This window comes from Lagenorhynchus albirostris, chromosome 9 (genome assembly GCF_949774975.1).
Source record: "Lagenorhynchus albirostris chromosome 9, mLagAlb1.1, whole genome shotgun sequence".
Taxonomy (NCBI): domain Eukaryota; kingdom Metazoa; phylum Chordata; class Mammalia; order Artiodactyla; family Delphinidae; genus Lagenorhynchus; species Lagenorhynchus albirostris.
This window is the reverse complement of record NC_083103.1, coordinates 10803678-10812779: the sequence shown is the minus strand read 5'-3', so window position 1 is coordinate 10812779 and position 9102 is coordinate 10803678. Positions and strand designations below refer to the sequence as shown.

General features: G+C 46.0%; 1 pseudogene; it reads left to right on the top strand.

Annotated features, from left to right (window-relative positions):
- The first annotated feature begins 1973 nt into the window (after positions 1-1973).
- On the top strand, positions 1974-2974 carry LOC132526142 (olfactory receptor 10V1-like; annotated as a pseudogene).
- The last annotated feature ends 6128 nt before the right edge of the window (positions 2975-9102 follow it).

Sequence of the window (9102 nt, the reverse complement as noted above, 5' to 3'; positions counted from 1 at the left end):
CCTTGTATATAAAGGTTTTTGTTGTTGCCATTGTCATTCTAATTTCAGATTAATTTCTAATTTTAGACTCCCGAAGTGTGATAACTAAACTCAAATGCTAATTTTTTATTTGGCAAATTTCAAATCTACACAAATTAAGAGGATAGTACTATGAATACTTAGGTATGCATTACTCACCTTGGAAAACTGTCAATATTTTGACAAAACATGAGCATTTAAAAATATTATTATTTTCCTAAAGTGTTGAACCTCTCACCTCTCCACCAGCGAGCTTGGTAATGCTCATTTGTCCACAACGTTGCCAGCGCTGGGGATCATTGTTAACAACTAAACCAAAAGAAAACACAATGGTAAAACTTGGTTCACTTGTTACACCAAAAAAACAATGGTGGTTGAACGTTCTAACTTGCATATGTTTTTGGCCCTGCCCCTCTATTTAGGCAGGAAAGTGTTTTTGACATGGCCCAGCCTCTCTGAGAATCCCCCTGAAAAGATCAATGCAAAGACCCTTCTGTAGGCTGCTACCTTCGGCTGTTTGAATATCATTGAAAAGGTAATCCATAAACACAAGAAAGTATGTTTGCATATGTGCAAGTCTACCTTGCAGGAAATTAAAAGAAAATTTAAGAGTCGTGCATAAGGACTGAGCGATTTAGAACAAAGGTGTGGTGGGTGAGATGGGACAGTGGATTTTGGTCATTGAGGGATTTCCTGAAGTTATACCCCAGGTAAGTTATGCTAGTTTCACTTATAAAATTATTTTGTGATAATTGTATGTGATATCACAAGAATAAGAGATTCCTTTATTATTTTTTCTTCAGTTTTATCGAGGTATAATTGACTAATAAATTTGAGGTTCCTTTGCTTTTTAAGTTTAGGGTCAGAGCAGAGTAATATGATTTTAAAAGTGTTTAAGAGAGGTTAATCTAAAAGTATGATAAGTTGGTTTGGTGGGCAGTGAGCTAAACATGAGGGGATGAAAGCCTTATTTAGGGTGGACACCGTAATGATGCAAATGAAGGCAGATATGAGAAAGAAGGTAAAACAAGAGTAGGGTTAGTATTTGGTAAAACAAAACAGAACAAAATTGGATTGTTGAAAGTTTAAGGAAAAAAACAAAAACAAAAAATACGATACCAAAATTGCGAGTTTGGGAATGAGGAGGATAGCAGTGTGAGCTGTTTAACTTATCTGGGCTTCTGGTTTCCACCTTTGTAAAACAGGTAAAGGAAACACCTGTGTTGCCAGCCTTTTAGGGTTGATATGAGAATCATATGCTCTTTGTACAAATATGTACTTTTGTTTGTTTGTTTGTTTTGTTTTTGTTTTGTTTTTGTGGTACGCGGGCCTCTCACTGCTGTGGCCTCTCCCGTTGTGGAGCACAGGCTCCGGACACGCAGGCTCAGCGGCCATGGCTCACGGGCCCAGCCGCTCCGCGGCATGTGGGATCCTCCCGGACCGGGGCACGAACCCGTGTCCCCTGCATCGGCAGGCGGACTCCCAACCACTGCGCCACCAGGGAAGCCCTGTACAAATATGTACTTTTAAGGTGTCCTGGGGGTGATTGGACAATCATAGTAATGAAGAGGCATGAGAATGTTCAGGAAGGTTTGCTTTAAAAAAAAAAAAAGAGGAACGGAGATCAAGGAAAAAATGCAATTGGAAGGAAACCCTGTTGAGAACCGTTCTATTGCATGGCTGGCATGGGGCATGGCACTCTCAGACACCACCTCTCCGAGGTGTGTGTCACACCCTTCCCATGTTTAAAAGGAGAACGCTGATGTCCATAACTTCTCCAACGTCACACAGCTAGTAGATTAAGCAGTGCAGGAGGCAAGATCACCTTAACTGAACTCTAAAAGAAGCAATGAAGGTAAGGAATCAATGACTGCAAACTGTGTTTCTAACACAAGCAAGCTCGAGGACACAGGAGGATCACTTTGCCCATGATGTCCTTCCTGGTACCAGGGCTAATGGAAGAGCACGACCAGACGGGAGCGGTCCATTTCCACTTCCACCCCTTCTCAACAGACCAGGCAGTGGTGGCCCTCATATTCATGGCCTTCTTGCTGTTGTACCCAGGAAGCCTCATTGGAAATGTCACCACTGGGCTCACAGTCTGGTGAGAACACTCCCTCCATACCCCAGTGTACTTCTTCCTCTTTGCACTGGCCATGCTGGAGACCAGCAACTCCACCAACATTGCTCCCTTGACTCTGGCTGGCGTCCTTTCCATGGGGAGGATGCTTATCTCTCTCCCTGGCTGTGGAGCCCAGATGTTCTTCCCCATCCTTCTCAGGGAATCTGACTGTGCCTTTCTTGCTGTCATGGCCTATGGCAGGTACGTGGAAGTCTGTCATCGATTGCATTACAACCTCATCATGAGTTGGCAGCTCTGTGGGCAGATGACTTTAGGTTCTTTAGGTCTGGGATTCCTGTTGGTGCTGCCTTTGACCATTCTGATCAGACACCTTTCATTCTGTGGCCACAAAGAAATCTATCACTTCTTCTGTGACACGCCTGCCGTTATGCACCTGGCCTGTGCAGACGCCCACAGGCATGAGGCAGCTCTCTATGCCATCAGTGTGGCCGCTGTGGCCATTCCCTTGCTCCTTATCTGCCTCTCCTATGGCTGCATTGTGGCCACCATCGTGAGGATGGATTCAGCCCAGGGAAGGCGCCGGGCCTTCTCCACTACTTCCTCCCACCTCATGGTGGTTCTCCTGCAGTATGTGTGTTGTACCCTTATCTGCCTGTGTCCCAGCTCCAGCTACTCCCCAGAAGAGGGCCAGGCAGTGTCTGTTGTCTACAACTTTTTCTCACCAGTGCTGAACCCCTTGGTCTATAGCCTAAGGAATCAAGAAGTGACTAATGCAGTGAGGAGACTATGGCAAGAACGTGCTTGATCAAGGAGCCAGAAATATTCCTTCCTAGAAAAAAGATGCCTCAAATCAGAAGTAGGGACATGATCTGAAGGACAGGAAGCTCAAAAGGAAAAAGGAGGGAGTGGAGAGATGACTGTCCCATGGCTGTGTTGCCTGTGAAATGCTAATCAGTACTAATTCATCCACTTTGTATTAGATTCCAATCATGAAACCTTAGATTGCCTACAAAACCAGCCTCCTCTCTCACCATAGTGCTTAGAATAAGGACCAGCACAGGAATGTCAGTGAAGTCGAGAATGATTGAATGGAAGGATAAGATGATGACAGCAGTTGATAAAGCAGACGTTTTGAGAATGGGCCATCATGCACATTTCAGGCTATAGGTAACATTCTCTTACAAAGGTGCAGAGCCAGCATGACTAAGCACAGGCAACAGAGCACAAAGTTTAGAGCTAAAGGAATAGATTCAATATGGAGTCAGGTTTGTTCTTCTTTGTAACAGTAGTGTTACTGACCCAGGCCCTTGTACTCTTTTTTTTTTTTAAACCCCCCATTTATTTATTTTTGTTTTATTTTTTTTGGCTGTGTTGGGTCTTCATTTCTGTGCGAGGGCTTTCTCTAGTTGTGGCAAGCGGGGGCCACTCTTCATCGCGGTGCGCGGGCCTCTCACTATTGCGGCCTCTCTTGTTGTGGAGCACAGGCTCCAGACGCACAGGCTCAGTAGTTGTGGCTCACGGGACTAGTTGCTCCACAGCATGTGGGATCTTCCCAGACCAGAGCTTGAACCCACGTCCCCTGTATTGGCAGGCAGATTCTCAACCACCGCACCACCAGGGAAGCCCCCCTTGTACTCTTTAATCAATAGAAATTGATAAGAGGCCAGACGAGAATTTCAGGCAAGTCTTTATTGGGGCTTGTGCTGCAGTGTGAGGGAAAGAAAATAAGTAACAGGTGCCCTTGTTTGCTCCAGAAAGGAGCTGCTTGGGTCCTTAAATGCGGTAACAAGTGGGGGCAGGTCCGTGGGTTGGGCAGGAGGTGTAGCTTAGAGGGTCTGCCCACCCACTTGGCAGTGCCGTGCCCATGGAGCACACGCAATACCCTGCTTTTGCTCCCAGCACCTCAGAAGTGGCAGTTGGTTTGTGGCCTTTTTGTATCCTATTGTTCATAATTGCCCCAACTGCGCATGCTTGCAGTTATTTTTAGTCCCTTATAGTTTCTTTGTATTCTGTTGCTCAAGGAGATGTTTGTCCAGGGGCGAGCACTCTGGTAAAGGGTCCCAGGTCCCAGCCTATCTCAGTAGAGTCATCTGCTTCTCATGGCAGGAGACTGGCTCCTGTGATCCTTGCAGGAGAATCCCAAAACAACAATAGCCAATGAGCAGAGCTGTCGTGGAAATTGGTGGAGTGGACCAGAAGGAGGACTGAGAGCAGGGAAAGATACTTCCGAGATGCCATCCTCAAAGAGAAAAGGAAAAGAACCCCATTCTTTTCTTGATGTTGCAAATGCAATAGATGATAAAAGCCACCCTATTCCATATCTGATTGTGCTACACACAAGAAAGGGGAAAAAGAGTATGAAAACCTGATGACAAGAATTCTTGGGACCCTTGGCCAGGCAGCAACATTAAGAAGTACAGGAGTGGGCTTCCCTGGTGGCGCAGTGGTTGAGAGTCCGCCTGCCGATGCAGGCGACACGGGTTCGTGCCCCAGTCTGGGAAGATCCCACATGCCGCGGAGCGGCTGGGCCCGTGAGCCATGGCCGCTGAGCCTGCGTGTCCGGAGCCTGTGCTCCGCAATGGGAGAGGCCACAGCAGTGAGAGGCCTGCATATTACAAAAAAAAAAAAAAAAAAGTACAGGAGCATGCAGAACTTTGAATAGTGCTAGTGTGGAGAGTCAATAAATATTTTATTGATAACAATGGTATCTGTTGAAATTAAGTTATTTCTCTAATTATTTTTAATTTATTCTATTCCCAATATCCTTATACAAAAGATGTGAAGTGGCTTAGAAATACATTGAATACAAAAGTTAAAAACACATTGTCAGGACTTCCCTCGTGGTCCAGTGGTTAAAAATCCGCCTGCCAATGCAGGGGACATGGGTTTGATCCCTGGTCCGGGAAGATCCCACATGTGGCGGAGCAACTAAGCCAGTGCGCCACAACAACTGAGCCGACATGCTGCAACTACTGAAGCCAGAGCGCCAAGAGCTCGTGCTCTGCAACAAGAGAAGCCACCACAATGAGAAGCCCGTGCACCGCAACGGAGAGTAGCTCCTGCTTGTCTCAACTAGAGAAAGCCCGCGTGCAGCTACAAACACCCAGCACAGCCAAAAATAAAAAAAACAAAAACAAAACAAAACACAAAACGCCCACATAGTCAAGTAGATCAGGGTGAAGGCAAAATTCAGGAAGAATATAGTAGTAAGATTTCTATGCAGAAATGTAAACCATGGGCTTCCCTGATGGTGCAGTGGTTGGGAGTCCGCCTGCCAATGCAGGGGACACAGGTTCAAGCCCTGGCCTGGGAGGATCCCGCATGCTGCGGAGCAGCTAAGCCCATGCGCCACAACTACTGAAGCCTACACGCCTAGAAGCCACGACGGTGAAAAGTCCACGCACTGCAACGAAGAGTAGCCCCTGCTTGCCGCAACTAGAGAAAGCCTGCACACAGCAACAAAGACCCAACACAGTGAAAAATAAAAACAAAAACAAACAAACAAATGAAAAAGAAATGTAAACCATGTGCTTCTCTGCAGTTTATAATAGTGGTCACCTACAGGTATCTGAGCTCCCTAGTAGCCAAAGTAAAAAATAAAATACAATTAAATTTGAGAGCTTCAAAGGTCGTATAATTTCTAGACATAGGGAGAAATTTAACACTTTTTTGGGGTTAAATCTCAGAGGTAAAGGAATCTTTTCTTACCGCTTTTCAAAAGAGAATACAGCAGATTTAACAACATACCAACAATTATAATAATAACACTAGCTATCATTTATTGAGCCCTGACGTATGAGCCAGATATTGTTTTAGGTGCTTGGTACACATTAACTTACTTGAATCCCACAAAGTCTTAGGAGATAGGTACCATTATTATCCCCATTTTACACATAAAGAGCTGAAGTTCTGAGAGGTTAAGTCATCTTCCCAAGATCACACAGGCAGTAAGTGCTGGTACAGTTTCATTCCAGAGCCTGTGACCTTAACCAGTATAACATATAGTAAATTTGAAATGAATTTTCTAGGGCTAATTCTCAATGTAAACTGATGGAGTGACACTGATGTTCAAGTCACTTAACGCAGTTCTGGAAGGAATGATCACAGTCAACAGAAGAATACAGCTCTCTGATGTTCCAACTTGATTTTAGTTTAGGGAATAAACCTAAAACTATTAGAACCTGATGGGTAAGCATGTCTTTCAGGAAGGGCTTTCGCAAACACTGTTTTACTCAAGCAGGGTCTTGATGAAATGAGTCTGTTGTAACAGAAACCAGGTTGTGAGGAAGTAAAACAGGTGAGCAAACTGAAGATGCAGCCAGTTAGACCCACACCCTCTTCGCATTACCAAACACAAATCCTTTCAGATATATTTTAAGATTTGATTGTTATCCAGGTAAGTTTGACCTGGGAACTAAAACTTCAAGAACAAATAGAAGAAACGATTTTTTTGTAGTGACATTCAGACCTCGCCACTATTGATCTTTCCTCTTAGAAAAAAAAAAAAAGATCTTTGGGGCCACACAGCATTTGCTGGAGCCTGTCTCTGCTTCCTCTTCCTGGAGAGGTGAGATGTGGGTCAGGATAAAGGTCAAGGCCTCACTGAGAAACAGCAAGGTTCACTGGCCCCCTTCAGCCCACAGAGACACTGCACATACCTGTCAACTGTGTCCACTGTGGTTTTCAATTGCGTTTGGAAGAACCAGTTTGAATGTTGGGGTCAGCTGTGTACCTGAGCAGGACCCTAGGGGGCCTTCCCAGGGCAGACCTCTCCCCTATATCCTCTGCTTTAGCTCCTTTCTGAAGTACCTAGATCATAGTATCTGATGCACATTTCCTGAGTTTTTTACAGACGCTAAAACCACCACCAAATGGAAGAAATTAACTACTTGATGACCATGAGCACGTAGCCTCATGTCTTCGTGGACTGATAATGTTTAACCCCTGTGACACTGCCTTGTTACCTCACCATCAACCAATCAGAGAACTGTGCACGAGCTGATCACATACACTGGGACTCCCCTCCCTCACCTTGCCTTTAACATGGCTTTGCTGAAACCAATCGGGGAGTTTGGCTTTTCGAGCATTAGCTGTCCTGGACTCCTTGTATGGCGCCTTACAATAAGCGTTGCACTTTCCTTCACCACAACCTGGTGTCGGTAGATTGCCTTTACTGCATATCTGAGTTATCAGTAGATTGGCTTTACTGGGCGAGCGGACCCAAGTTTTGGTTCGGTAACAGCTGGAAAGACTCAGTGAACCAGTGGGGAACATGGAGAGAGCATCCTGGGAGAAAATGATGCATTGGTCAAAGAAATAGCTTCGTGGCCTCACTGGGTGCAGTCATTTTCTCTTCTAAACTCCGTGGAGTCTGATTCTAGAAGAAGGATCAGAAGATGACTAAAAGCTAGTGTCACTAAGGAGTTGTTACCGAACCAGGTTGTTTGCTTGGCATGCAGCAAGTCAAAACACTGAGACGCCAAGATTTGCAGCAAAGAAAAGGTTTAGTCACAAGACAGCCAAGAAAGGAGATGAGACAGAAAAACCAGTCTCAGCTCCATCTCCCTGAAGGCCAGGGGCCTGAGATATTTATGGGATAAAGAACCAAGGTAGACTTCCCTGGTAGTGCAGTAGTTAGGAATCTGCCTGTCAATGCAGGGGACACGGGTTCGAGCCCTGATCCGGGAAGATCCCACATGCCGCGGAGCAACTAAGCCCGTGTGCCACAACTACTGAGCCTGCACTCTAGAGCCCGCGAGCCACAACTACTGAGCCTGCGTGCCACAACTACTGAAGCCCAAGCACCTAGAGCCCGTGCTCCACAACAAGAGAAGCCACGGCAATGAGAAGCCCGCTCACCACATCGAAGAGTAGCCCTCGCTCGCCGCAACTAGAGAAAGCCCACGTGCAGCAGTGAAGACCCAACACAGCCAAGAAAAAAAAAAAAAGAACCAAGGTGGTCTTAGACATGGGGAAAGGTGATTTGAGGTAGGGAAAAGGTGAGGTAATTGGTGTTCCGCGCAGGCATATCTGAGTTACATGCTTCTTCATGGGATGTGTGTTCAAACTGGTGGTGTTAAGCATGATCTGAGGGTGGAGTTTTTGGCCTTGTGATGTTAGAAGGTCATTAGACACCTGCACAGGCCCAGTTTTAGGGTCAGTGGTCCCAACCAGTCTCAGCTAGCTAGAAGTAGAACTACACACAGCTGACTCCAAGTACCTAGGGCAAACATCTTACTGTTTAGGGTATGTGAAGCTTGGAGGGTATGCAGTTTGCAGCAAAATAATTCAGGTGAACTTGCTCAGTGAAGGCAGGTACCAGGCAGAGGGGTTTTTAGCAAGCTTTAAGACAAGTTCAAGAATTTCTGTGAGTCACCAGTTTCTGTTAACCCTATGGGGCATGGTTTCAGGGTCAGTAGATTTTTCTCCCTACAGCCTTTTAAAAATGAATAATTACTTAGCACCTGTAAGGTACAGGCACATTAAATTCAGCAAATAGAAAATCACAGGGGACTAGGAAAAAAAGAAGAGAAAGAAAGGCAGAAGAAATGGAGAGAGGGAGAAATGGAACTGGGAGGCAAAAATGGAGAACTTAAAGAAGAAAGGTTAAAAATTTTTTGTGTGGCTGGAATTAAAAAGTAGACTGCCGGGGGCTTCCCTGGTGGCGCAGTGGTTGAGAGTCCGCCTGCCGATGCAGGGGACACGGGTTCGTGCCCCGGTCCGGGAGGATCCCACATGCCGCGGAGCGGCTGGGCCCGTGGGCCATGGCCGCTGGGCCTGCGCGTCCGGAGCCTGTGCTCCGCAACGGGAGGGGCCGCAGCGGTGAGAGGCCCGCGTACCGCAAAAAAAAAAAAAAAAAAAGTAGACAGCCAGATACGGCCTGCGGTGTCACTCAGAGATGACTGTGGCTCTGGCTACAGTGGAAAGGGTCTAGACTCCAAATAAAGTGAGTTCCAGCTCCAGCATGGCAGCTGTTCTGTTATATAGCATTCTGAAGTGTT